The 12,700-nt window shown below is 37.8% G+C and overlaps 1 protein-coding gene across 1 annotated transcript in view; it reads right to left on the minus strand.

The window, feature by feature from the left end:
* Positions 1–12,700, minus strand: part of LOC107596488 (serine/threonine-protein kinase BRSK2-like) — a 151,529-nt gene that overhangs the window by 108,053 nt on the left and 30,776 nt on the right. The gene's annotated exons all lie outside the window — the stretch shown is intronic.

The raw sequence follows: 12,700 nt of genomic DNA on the forward strand, positions 1-12,700 counted from the left end.
TTATTATCATTATTAATATGATTAATATATTAATAGCTTTTATAATAAAATTTTGTTTTTTATAATAACATTTTAAATTATTAATTAATAGTATATTGTTATTGTTGTTGTTATTATTAGTAGTATTATTATTAATAATATATTATTAGCTTTTTATAATACAGTTTTAGCCAAATTGTGCAGCCCTACAAACAAGTACAGCAAGTCTATAATTTTTTTTAGAATGCAGTTTGCAAAAATTGCAATTACATTTTTTCCCCTTAATCATGGCAAAGGTCATTTAAATATAAACCAGTATGGTTTATAAACCAAAAAAAATAAATAATAATAATGAAATAAAATCAGAATGAAGAGAGAAAAACATGGCTGGAGTAGCTATGCAGAGAATCAAAAATAGAAACTACAACTGAAGTTCCATCACAACAAGAACTGGTGCGCCAATATATACAGCTCAGGTGATTATAATAAGAGTGAACTGCTTGTCACATTGCAATGTGACGCATCCACTCATCCAGCATAGAAGTGAAATCTCAGCATAGAAGTGAATCTATTGTTTTCTGTCTCTCCATTAGCACAGTAAGGAGAGTGAATCTGTGTGTGTGTGTGTGTGTGTGTGTGTGTATACTTATGCCTGTTAAACTGTGATGTGCAGTGTTGAGATGGGAGACAGTGAGGATGGACGAGACCTGACAAGTTAGAAAAGGTCAGAGACGCATTTCTCTCAACTGCAAGCGTTCTCCGTTACATCTTATCATCACATGCACAATGTTCCTCCTCTAAAAACGCCTGCCATTTCTGTACATCTTTTCCTTATATTTCCTTACACTGTCAAATTCTAAGGGGGAAAAGCAAATCTGATAACAGGATGCATGTTTGTGGGCATACGCAGTCAATAGTGGATTTCTGTGAAGGGCGTTTCAAGACTTTCATGACAAATGCTTCTCTCGTCAAAAAGTGGTTGATGTCATGCATTTTACTATCAGACTTTCTAATCTTCACACATATTTCATTATTTCTCTCGCCCGACCTTCAAAGTATGAGTGGTATTCACACATCCAAATATCCGTGGCCTGATTTATCAGCACCAAATCCTCTTTGCCGTCGGTTTCAGAGGACGGTAATGGTGTTCGTATCGGTCCGTGGTGGTGGCATTCATCTTAACCCACTTTTAGGCAATAATCTACATAAACTCCACCATCTCCTGGGAGACTGACGGCACAAGACAAATTACACCTTCAGGGCAAATGTGATTGTGTGGTCCTCCGCGTTTGTGTGTGTGCAGATATTGTCCTCTGACAGCGTTTTACAACTCTACACAGTGCCCGGCCTCCATAGAATCCAGTGGAGTTTAACACAAAGTGTCGGCTGCAAATATCAGCTTTGTAAACTGAATTTTGCAAGGCAGTTTTGGAGATAGGATTTGTGAATCCCACGCACACTGGCTCTCTCACACGGTCCTTCTCAGGAGGTGTGATAATGACAGTTTGATTAGCTTTTAAGTGAACGAGAATACGGTTGTGTAAGTATATATATATAGTGTAGTATATATATGTGTGTGTACATATATAATATGTGTGTGAGAGTGAGTACGGTAAAACAGGAAAAATTACGACTGTAATATCAAAGTGAAGGCTTATAATAAACCCTAAAGCACTTCTTTTTTTTTTTTCTTGGACAACCAGCCAATCACAGTCTTCCAAAGACTGTGTCGTAGCAACGGGGTCAGCCCCACCTCCTCACTAAAGATTACATTTTTGTCTTTTCCTCACTCAGAGTTGCTCTCGGATTGGTCCTGAGTTGCTCTTCAAGGGTTAGTTTACCCAAAAATGAAAATTAGGCTGTGTTTTACTCACCCCTGAGGCATCCTAGGTGTATATGACTTTCTTCTTTCAGATGAATCCAGTCTGAGTTATATAAAAAATTGTCCTGGCTATTCCAAGCTCTATCATTGCAGTCAGCGGGTGTTGCAGTGCTTCAGTCCAAAAGTGAGCACAAGCTAGATTAAATTGATTATTACGTTTTAAATATGGATATTTTTCTTACAAAAACACATCGATTCGCTACAGGAGGCCTTTGTTCACACCCCCCGGAGCCATGTGTGACACTTTTTATTAAGGATGGGCGCTTTTTATTTAACTTATTTTGGACTGATGCACTGCAACACCCGCTTAGACTGCCATTAAACAGCTTGAAAGATCAAAGACAATTTTTAATATAACTCTGACTGGATTCGTCTGAAAGAAGAAAGTCATATACACCTAGGATGACTTGAGGGTGAGTAATTTATGGGCTAATTTTCATTTTTGGGTGAACTAACCCTTTAAGAGTTGCGTCATCGAGCGCCGTCTTACCGGCGAGCACGCAGAATTCCCAGGCGAACTCCACCAACAGGAGATCCTTGCGGGCTAGAGCGGCGAATCTCGCAGCGATCTCCACAATCTCGGGGAACGAATGAGAACAGAAAACAAAATCGAGGAGAAGGGGCGGCGCTTACTATTATTTAGGTCCAGTGTTCTGTCATGGTGCTGCCTACTATGTTGGAGCAAGGAGACGCGGAGACGTGGGAGCATTTACTAGGAACAGTCTTTAATAATAAACAGGAATACACATGTAGCACATGGACTTTTCGACATTAACACTGGACGAAGAACAGACAGAAACTGAAGACTTATAAAGACAGGGAAACAAAGGAGAAAATTAGATGATCAACAACACAGGTGAACAGAATGATCTAATCAGGGGAACTAAGAGAAACTAGGTCTCGGAGCACATTAGGAGAAAAACATAACAAACACGGAAACACAGGGCTGACAAATACAGCATATCTTTTAAGCAAAACCAAAGCTAAAAAAACTTCAACCATTTTCTTTTTCTTTGTGAAAAACAAATCTACTTCTATTCCACATTTCACATCTGATTGTACAACAGTATACAGAAAAAAAATCCTTCAACTGACCTTAGTCTTACAATCATTTGCATACTGAACTGTAAATGTTCTAATTTTCCTTGCATATATTTAACCATTCATAGGCACCTTTGCACAGCACGGTGACCATGTGTTGACTCTTGCGTGCAGCTGACTGACATTTCATTTACGCAGATCCAAAGCCTAAAAGCAAAGTGACCCAAAACTGTAACACATTTGGTCTTTTGTTCCCTTGCACACACTGCTATTTCCTTCAGGAAATGCAAATATAGTATTTCTTCAACCCACATTTAGAGTGTGATTACACAACAGCACACACACACAAACCTTTCTATTGACCTCAAAATGCAGCTACACGCCACAAAACTTCTCAGAAATCAACGAAAAGCAGATGCACGACAGCAACGCAGGTGGCGAAAGTGACTTAATAGGCAGAAATTATGAATACATGCAAGGGGAAGTGTTTCTGTCCGTTCACGGTAGCATTTCCATCCCTCACCGAAGCCGGTTCTCCAAACGCAGAGACCTCGCAGTCAGATAAATGATGTAGCCGTGGAAAGAAGCGTTCAAGTGGAACATATTGCATTCCAGGTGACATGAAGCGCCATCACTTCCCTTTCTCCCTCCTCTCCCCTGGCCTTCGCTTCTTCATGGTCACAAATGTGTGCTGATGATAATCAACAACACATCAAGAGTCTCCAACATACCAAACAACATAACTTGACGTTTAAATATTGGATGCAACACAGAGACTTCCTTGTTGAATGGCATTTCATACAGTTGGGTCTCAGCATGCTTATGCATATAGGCAGTTAGTGAATTTAGATTTAAATGATGAAATTGTGTCAAGAACAATCAGAGAGCACTTAATCCTGTTTAAATAAAAAAATCCAGCTGTGTTTGTGATTTGGAATTCTAAAAAATGTCAGTTGCATGAAACCAGAAAATGTACATTTGTCAAAACTCAAGCTGAGTCTAAACAAGCACCATCAAGATTTACCCAACTTCTGAGGGCTAATTTAGTATAAAGCTTATTTAAGATATTTTAACACATAAATAAACATAGAATGATGACACTAGTGGTGCACAGAAAGTGCATAGGAGACTTGACTACAATTTCACTTTTTGCCAATCAGATGTGACCAGTGATGAATAATCGCATTTTGGTTTGTATTTCTGGTTATTTGGTTGTATTTCTCATATTTCTGCTGTCTTCAGATGAGCCCTACCCGCAACAAAAAATCTTTGGACCAAAGTACCGCTCCTCATGAATATTATATACATCAAATGTGGACTTTCAGTATGAAAGTTGAGAAATATTGTGTACTATATTAAAAATTACTACAGGCTATTTTTTTAATTAGTTTAAACTCTTTTCTATCAAAACGTTTCGAAAATGTTCACATGTATTTATGATCAACATTTCTCTCAACTTGTCCACAATCTAGCAAGCTTTTATTTCCCACAAACTCGCTGCAATGTATATACACTCAGCAATTAATTCATAGTTTTATTCAGCAAAACTGCAAAAACATTATTTCAAATAAATGCTGATCTTTTGAATTTTCTATTCATCCTGAAAAAAAATATGTAAAAATATTTTCAACATTGATGATAACAATAAATGTTTCTTGAGCAGTTAATCGGAATGTAAATGTAAATATTAGAATGATTTCTAAAAAAAAAAATCATAAGGCACTGAAGATTGGAGAAATTGATGCTGAAAATTCAGCTTCACGGGAATATTGTGAATTTCATTTTATTCAAATTGAATACAGTTCTATTTTAAACTGTACTAACATTTCACAATAACTGTTTTGACTGTATTTTTGGTCAAACAAATGCAGCATTAATGAGCATAAGAGGCTTCTGTCAAATTTTTTTATTTTTTTATTTCACCAAGCCCATCATTTGAGTGGTAGTGTACCTGCAATACTGCCCACGTATTTGGCCAAAAACAGGAAGAAGCGCAATTATGTTGTGTGCTATTTGGTAAAGCGTCCACACCTGGAGAGCACCTGTAATGCTTTAAACTGCTGTCTAAATGCAGCCCACTAGGATTGCGCACAGAGCTACAGTGTCTCAGTTACTGAGGTGGTTAAGGTCAGTGTAAGGTCACAGGTTGGAGATTTCAGAGAGCGTCTATTGCACAGCAGCCCTTCTCTCCGTCTCAGTGTGTGAGCCCTACCCGCAACAAAAAATCTTTGGACCAAAGTACCGCTCCTCATGAATATTATATACATCAAATGTGGACTTTCAGTATGAAAGTTGAGAAATATTGTGTACTATATTAAAAATTACTACAGGCTATTTTTTTAATTAGTTTAAACTCTTTTCTATCAAAACGTTTCGAAAATGTTCACATGTATTTATGATCAACATTTCTCTCAACTTGTCCACAATCTAGCAAGCTTTTATTTCCCACAAACTCGCTGCAATGTATATACACTCAGCAATTAATTCATAGTTTTATTCAGCAAAACTGCAAAAACTTTTTTCCAAAAAATGCTGATCTTTTGAATTTTCTATTCATCCTGAAAAAAAATATGTAAAAATATTTTCAACGTTGATGATAACAATAAATGTTTCTTGAGCAGTTAATCGGAATGTAAATGTAAATATTAGAATGATTTCTAAAAAAAAAAATCATAAGGCACTGAAGATTGGAGAAATTGATGCTGAAAATTCAGCTTCACGGGAATATTGTGAATTTCATTTTATTCAAATTGAATACAGTTCTATTTTAAACTGTACTAACATTTCACAATAACTGTTTTGACTGTATTTTTGGTCAAACAAATGCAGCATTAATGAGCATAAGAGGCTTCTGTCAAATTTTTTTATTTTTTTATTTCACCAAGCCCATCATTTGAGTGGTAGTGTACCTGCAATACTGCCCACGTATTTGGCCAAAAACAGGAAGAAGCGCAATTATGTTGTGTGCTATTTGGTAAAGCGTCCACACCTGGAGAGCACCTGTAATGCTTTAAACTGCTGTCTAAATGCAGCCCACTAGGATTGCGCACAGAGCTACAGTGTCTCAGTTACTGAGGTGGTTAAGGTCAGTGTAAGGTCACAGGTTGGAGATTTCAGAGAGCGTCTATTGCACAGCAGCCCTTCTCTCCGTCTCAGTGTGGCTCTCTGCTCCAATCACAGTTCTCCCTGCTGTGGGAGATAATGAAGGCAGGCGGACCCCTCTCGTCAAACGGCCTATCAGCATCACAGAGGTATAATCAGCACAGGCAACCCCCTCCCAGCTCGCACACAAATTATTCATCCCATGTCTTGCATTTCACCGCTAACCTCTCTCATTCGTCTCCCCGTTTCTCCATCATTGATTACTTCAGCTGTTTTCCCCATCCGCCTCCACACTTGTGGCTGCTACGTGATGCGCTTGTGATTTCTATAGCAGGTCGGTCGCTCGGGTGAAAAAGTGGCACGTTGTGTCAACTTGCCATTTGTTCGTCCTGTGAAGAATATTCGCATGGCGCCAGTGGGATGGCAAACAGGATAACTGCCCATTTCTGAGTCAGTGAGGTTTTTACGACATGCACGTCAGTCCTCAGTCAGGACCTTCACATGAAGTAACCGTGAGCAATGCTAAAATCATAGACTGCAGTCCAATAGGATGTTCGCGTTTGAACATTTGCATAAATGCCTCCGAGACATCACAGTGCCTCAGATGTAAACTATGCTTGAGTTCCTCCCACTCAGAGTAGGGAATCGATTCATGAGTGATGCTTAACGATGTGCAGCCGCAGAGGTACAGAGCGAACCAGACTGCATCAGGAGGAGGAGGAGGAGAAGGTCTGGGATTGCGTGTCTTCCTGTCTGTGCAGCCCACTCAGACAACCTCTCACTTGTTCTCTGTGCAACGCAGCTGAGATACACTAGCACACTGCTCAACTGAGGTGAATTTTTTACAAAGATTTAGTGCTGAAACACTGGTGGTGATCTAATTTATTAAGTACAACCACAATCAGTTACACCAAACTCTTCTTAAAACATACAGCATATATACAGGAGTGATTTTCCCCCCATAGCCACAACAAACAAGACCAATGAAATCTTTACAATGGGCTTCAGAGTAGTATTTGCACTTAACTGATTTGGGGAAAAATATATATAACAATTCACATCTACAGCAGCCAAAGCCATGACTTATTAAAATAATAGTTTACCCAAAAATTACAACATTGTCGTCTGTTTTGTAATAACACTGTCATGGGAACATGAAAGGTAAATTTCGAATGTTCTGGCCACTCTTTCCTTCAGAATCAAAAAGAATGACATCCCTGGCTCCCCAGTGCCATAAAAACCAATAAACAAAAGCATTCTGTATTACTTGTGTAGTATATTTCAAGTCTTCAGAATTGGAATTAAAGGGATAGTTCACCCAAAAATTATACAAATTTTTATGACAAACAAAACGAAATTAAACCCTGTGGCTCGTGACGATACATTGATGTGTAAAGACACGAAACGATCGGTCTGTGCAAGAAACTGAACAGTATTTATATCGTGAAAAAATTAATGATTGATTCAGTCAGTGTGGACGAACTTGACTGGTCTGCAGAAAGTCAAGTCCTAATCCCAGCTGAACACCTCTGGTGTGACTTTAAATGCAGACCTTAAGCCAAAAACTCATCACCAAACACCTGTGACTTGTACATACACAAAGAATTGTTCAGTGAATAACTTATTACATTTGGTCTGTTTCTCACACAAAGATATTGCATAGCTGCAGAAGAGTTCAAATGTAGCATAAAAGTCATATAAATTACTTTCATTTTTTGTTTTGTTTTTTGGCCATTCTAGAGCATAACAGCCCTTGCCCTCATTCACTTAAATTATACTATATGGAAATGGATATTCTAATTACTGTGGCCCAGTAGTGCACAATACAACTATATCTTCACAACACAAGAAAATTGCCACAACACAATGCATAGGACTAATTTCATTGTGTTGTGGAGATTTCGTTGTGTTGCGGCTTGTTTCAGTTGTGTTGTGGAGATTTTGTTGTTGTGCACTACTGGGCCACCATATGAAACAACATGAAGGTTAGTCAATAATGACAGAATATTCATTTTTAAGGACACCACAAATGAAGATGCCAATTTCAAAGATGCATTATTACATAAGGTCGTTCTGCAGCTGTGCTGAGCTCCTGTTTTATTAGAAAACATAGAAGTGTTCAGCGCACATGACAGAGGATACCCTTGTGTTTAGTGGATACAGAGGCCAAGGCACTGTTTCCCCTGCGTAAGCAAAACACACTGATCGTATTACAGTGGAATGCCAATGCAAACCTATTTGGCGAAACACAAGTCTAATGACAACAAACACTGCATACATATGCGATCGTCTGGGCCCTAAAGACAAGCCTCATGCATACTGCATGACTAAACTCATAACACACACAAATAATGAGGCGAGCGCTAGTATGTGGAAGACTGAGGTGGACAGACTGTGCCAGCGTATATCAGGAAAACACAAAAAAAATTATATTTGGATTAGGCTACATCAAGAGCAAAGAGGAGGCTGTGAGTTGGAAGGGGTTAAGTCCTCATTGCTCTACATATTGGAACTCAAATATGAAAAGCAGAAGCACGGCAGAGGGAGAGAAGGGGGGCTTAATCCATTTTGATCCCCTCACTTCCGCCAAGCAAACCCCACAAACAAAGGCAAGCCCAAAAATATCACATCCACCTCTGCTAAAGAGAACTCAAATGCAGGCACATGATGGGCTCCTCAGCATGGTAATCTCCATAAAGCAAACTATGCCGAAAGTCGTGAGATTACTCTAAATGTCATCATTTTAATAAGCATTTCAAACATCTATCCCAACACTCCTGACAGATAACATATCTTTCTTCTGGAAAAAGGGTTGGAGAGAAGGTGCACAGGTGAGAAAAACATGCAATATTTCTATCACTGTGACCCTTTACAAAAATATCTCAGATGTACTAGTATGAAACATAAAACTTAGGTAATTGTTACAATACTAAATACATCTTTAAACAAAGTGTATTATTACACCTGATCTTACATTGAGCAAGAAACCTTCCAGTTGTCATGCCAACACCTTTAAATCACCAGTTGTAAATTACTGGATTAATTTGTGTTAAATGTAAAATAACAATAAAAAGTACAATATTTAGTAACCTGTTAGATAAGATTTACACTTAAATGAATACGCTAGACTACATTTTTATCTCAATATCTCAAAATCTATAACAATAATAACTCAAATCTCATGATGCAATTGGTGTATGTTTCTAAAACCAAGTGAGCTGCCTGTACAGTCACCATTTTAAGGTGTCATGGGTGCAATCCTGCTACAAAACAAAGCTGATCAAAAAGATAGGTGTCTTAATAAGGCTGCCTCATTAGTTAACTTGTTTTGGCCAAATTACAAAGCAGCACTGCATCTATCCTTGGTGGAGAAGGCCATCCTAAAATGCATTGTGATGAGCGCAGTAAAAAAAACAATCCAATATAGTGGATGATGCGAGACACATGTTGATTATAAACAATATTAATGCAATACAAAAAAAAATAAATGGATAATAATCGGAAACAATTAAAAACATACTGTTTTACCAACTTCTAACATATTAAGATATACATATTAGAACTGTAGATGGAATGGTTGATATAGAACAGAAGACAGATAGATAGACAGACAGACAGTCAGAACGAATGAACGAACGAACAAATGAACGATCCTCAGAAAGACAGGCAGACAGACGGATGGATGGATGGATGGATAGAACTATATAACTAGATAGATATATCTAACCAATTGTAAAATCAAATACTGGCTCACTTACACATAAGACAAAGCACAAAATATTTTTTGGGGATCCTTTGAAGAAAATGGATCTAATCTTTTGCCAACAACGCTTTGGGAAAGTCATCTGGGGACTCAATGTGCGTCAATGATGGCACGACGGTTCCTTTTATTACTGCAAGAATGGGGCTTTACTCTTATTAAGTGGCTCATGGTCTTTCTCTGCAAATTCTGGAAGTTCGGAGGCCGCATATGTCTGCAGAGCCACTCAGATGGACTCAGACAGACAGTTCAGGTCCTCGGCTCATTATAGCAATAAAACTGCAGAGCAACGAAATCCTCTTTTGGCCCTTTGTAATCCTCCACAATCACACCAAATTATATCTGCAGAACGCTATATGACAAATACACAAGAGGGCTAGAGAAAAAGAAAAGAAGATGGACAGAGACTCAAGAGGGATGAAGGAACTGAATAACAGAGCGCTCGGTTCATGTGACCTTTACATCTCATGGCACGGTCATCTCGTCAGACACGCTTCATGGAGAAGGATGCTGGGATTGGCACAACACCCACCCACACCCCCACCGACATGTGCACCTGAGTGTGCTCTGGATGGGACACTAGATCAGAGAGCCCAGTGTGAGGGGGGAAGCACCAAAACTTCCCAGAATCCTGTGTTATGTAGTCATTTAAAGTCAGCGTGAGCTGTTCTTTACTACAGCAGACTGAGAAATTGAACTCATATAAGGATGTCAAAATAAGAGATAAATATTCTCAAGATTTTCAATCTGGCTCAAACTATCAATGGGTCCGAAATAGTCTCTAACCTAATTTAATGGGATAAATGGAATGGAAACAGAAAAGGTCCAAGTTGTGAGAAGACAATTGAGCGTGAATGAATATGAATAGAGCAGTCAAATTCTAAAGGACTTATCTTAACCACTCAAAACTGCTGACAAGCACTTTTTGTCTTTTAATTATTATATGGACTATCCAATATTGAACTATATTCAATTGAAATAACAGCCAATTTTGTCATTTTCCTTTCCAGATCCTTGTGGTGAAAATCATGTTTTTTAATGTTGATCACATGCCTATCTGACATTTTTTATAGATTTGCACATAGATTTGCAAGGCAATGCAAGTTTATTTATATAGCACATGTCATACACAATGGTAATTCAAAGTGCTTTACATAAAATGAATTAAAATAATCATAAAAAATTATCACAACAATAAAACAAGGAAATTAAAAACTTTTAAAATAATCTCAAATTGTTTTAAAATGAATTAAAACAGTTAAGAATAGAAAAAGATTATACATAAAATACAGTGCAATCAGTTCGGACATAGCACAGTGCTCATTCACTAAATGCACAGCTAAACATATGAGTTTTGAGTCTGGATTTAAATGTGGCTAATGTTTTAGCACATCTGATCTCTTCTGGAAGCTGATTCCAACTGCGGGTGGCATAATAACTAAAAGCAGATTCCCCTTGTTTTGTGTGAACTTTTGGTATTTCTAACTGACTTGATCCTAATGATCTGAGTGGTCTGTTAGGTTTATATTCAGTGAGCATATCTGAAACGTATTTAGGTCCTATGCCATTGAGTGATTTATAAACGAGTAAAAGTACTTTAAAATCAATCCTAAATGTAAGTGGAAACTAGTGTAAGTGTGATATGCTCAGATTTTCTGGTTCTAGTCAGAATCCTGGCAGCAGCATTCTGGATGAGCTGCAGCTGTCTAATGGTCTTCTTGGGAAGGCCGGTGAGGAGACTAGTGGTCGACCGATATTGGTTTTTTGACAGCCGATGCCGATATTTTGGAAAGCAGGGTGGCCAATGGCCGATATAAAGCCGATATATTTTTCATTTAATATTTAAGAAATTTGAAATCATTTGAAAATGGATTAAAAAATAAAAATATCCCCCAAAAAATAAACATGCTTATACTTTAAATGACATGTATTTTTCACAAATAAACAAATATTTAATACAAATATAATTAAAAAAAAGAAGTTAACACTGTAACCAACAGGGCACTCAGTATTCTGGGAAGTTTGTGTGCATTGGGAATCACATTTTTTCAAATAAAGCCAAGGTAACACTCATTTTACATACAGCACACAGTGAAAATGACATTAATATGACAGTGAACAAAAGCATGAAGCATAATTTGAAATCACGAGTTTAAAGTTTGTTGATCGAGCGTATCAGTGAAGCTGAACTCTAATCCTGCCCTCATTCACTTCACACGGACCGACCATCATGCAGAGTACACGTGATCGTGCAGGATACAAATACACACTTCACAAGATCTCACAGCTGGATTCGACTAAGTTTGCGAGGCTTTTGAAATTAGATGTTCATTAGTCATTCAAAGATTTGTTTAAATTATGTAAATGCGTATTTGCTGAATGCTGACGGCAAACGAGAAAGTATTATAATGTTTGCCTTTCTATTACTAACAATATAAAAGCAATCGTTATAATACTTTTTTGTATACATTTTAATTTCTTTGTTTAACAGTTCTATCTGATTATTAGACAGACTTCTCTCTGTGGACAGAACTGTTAACGACGACAGCGAACAAGGAGAATGTGAGCACTGTGTGTTCAGGCACTGCCATTCTCAGCACCGTCAAAACGTCAAAATAGATACGAACACATCGGCCAAACAGAAAAACTTATCGGCCGATGCCGATATTTGAAAAATGCCTTGGCGATTTGGCGATATATTACAATAGTCCCCCTGCTGGTGATAAAGGCATGAACAAGCTTCTCCAAGTCTTGACTGGAAACAAAACATCTAATTCTTGCAATGTTTTTGAGATGATAGTATGCTGATTTAGTTACTGCTTTGACATACTGAAACTAAGGTCTGACTCCAGAATCACACCAAGATTCTTGACTTGATTTTTAGGTGTTTGACCCCTAGAGTCAAGGTATTCATTCACCTTAAGAACTTCATCTTT

This window comes from Sinocyclocheilus grahami, unplaced genomic scaffold, assembly GCF_001515645.1.
Source record: "Sinocyclocheilus grahami isolate Dianchi unplaced genomic scaffold, SAMN03320097.WGS_v1.1 scaffold219.1, whole genome shotgun sequence".
In the NCBI taxonomy this organism is placed as follows: Eukaryota; Metazoa; Chordata; class Actinopteri; order Cypriniformes; family Cyprinidae; genus Sinocyclocheilus; species Sinocyclocheilus grahami.